The sequence below is a fragment of the Echinops telfairi genome, unplaced genomic scaffold, assembly GCF_000313985.2.
Source record: "Echinops telfairi isolate 266 unplaced genomic scaffold, ASM31398v2 ScPeMD7_7469;HRSCAF=8507_1, whole genome shotgun sequence".
In the NCBI taxonomy this organism is placed as follows: domain Eukaryota; kingdom Metazoa; phylum Chordata; class Mammalia; order Afrosoricida; family Tenrecidae; genus Echinops; species Echinops telfairi.
The window spans coordinates 68,298,071-68,299,640 of record NW_022111373.1 but is presented as its reverse complement, the minus strand read 5'-3'; positions in this window follow the sequence as shown (position 1 = coordinate 68,299,640).

Sequence of the window (1,570 nt, the reverse complement as noted above, 5' to 3'; positions counted from 1 at the left end):
TGATGCCTGATAACTGATCCCTTCGGCATCTCGTGATCACACAGGCTGATGTGCTTCCATATGGGCTTTGTTGCTTCTGTGTCACGTACAGGTTCTACATGGGAAAAATGAAGTATTCTGGAATCCCATTCTTCTCAAAGCTATCAATAGTTTCTTATGACCCACAAAGTTGAATGCCTTGTCACAGTCAATGAAACACAAGTAAACATCTTTCTGGTATTCTCTGCTTTCAGCCAAGCTCCATCTGACATCAATATTTGTATTCCTTGTTCCACAACGTCTTCTGAACCCAGCCTGAGCCCCAGCCAGCTTCCTGCCAATGTACTGCTACAACTGTTGTTGGTCAGCAAAAGTTTACTTGCACGTGATATCAGTGATATTCTTCTATAATTAGCATTCTGTTCGGTCACCTTTCTTTGGAATGGGTACAAATAGGGATCTTTCCCAGTCAGTTGGCCAACTGACTGTAAGCCATAGCATTCCATAAACCTTGAGCTCAGATATCAACCTCAAATAGAGTACAACAGAAACATAGTCTAGGCCTGCATCCTCATAATTGTTGTTGTGTTGGTGCCCATTATTGCAGCCACTGTCAAGTCATGTCAAAGAGGGTCTAGCTCCTTTCCACTGAACCTATACTTTAACGACTATGATCTCACAATTATAATATTTAGTGAAATATCGTGGTCTAATAATTAAGAACCCAGGCATTGGAGTTAGATCAGGCTATAAAATCCAAAGCTGGCATGTTGTGCACATTTAGGCAATTCCTTTAACCCTTTTAAATGTCAGTTTCCCTCCAGGTTTTCTGAGATACTGGTTCATGAAACAAATGCTTTTAAAATGCCTTTGTGTCAGGCACCATTTTAAACGTGAGATACAACAGCTAACCGGAGTGAAGGTTTTTGTCCTTGTAAGATTTGTCATTCAGGTGTGACAAGGCAAATAACATACAAGTAAAATTTAAAATAATGATAATTTTACATAATCAGTGCTATTGAGAAAATATCGTTGGTTACGTCAGTTAAGGGTCTATTCATAATTGGGTGGCTATGGGTCTATTATTATTATTGTTCCCAGGAAGACAGCGTCTCAGGGAGTAGAACAGACTGGGCTCTCGAGGACTGCAAGCAGCAGGTAATGTGGTGGTGCCCCACCACCCAAACCAGCAGCCGGATGGCATTAGATGAGGCCTGACAGGTGCACAGGGACCAGAGAAAGTGGAGCCCTGCAGATGGTGTATTCTTCCTGTGGGAGAATGTTATTGGGTGGTTCTTTGGGGGTGAGAGTAACTGTGGTAGATATATAATCGTTTGTCGATTTGAGGATTAAAACTGTACGGGAGGAGTCTAGCTTGTCAATCAGATCATAGCCAATGAGGCCTCTGTGTGGGTATGGCCTTTTCCTGAGAATTCTGGGAAATCTGGTACTTCCTTCTTGTAGGAGGGAGACACTTCTCTCTCTCTGCCACTCCTTGGGAGACATTGCAGCTGACAAGACACATGGAACTACACTAGTGCCCTAAGTTGGAGAAGCCACATGGACCTACCCTGATGCAACCAGACCTCTG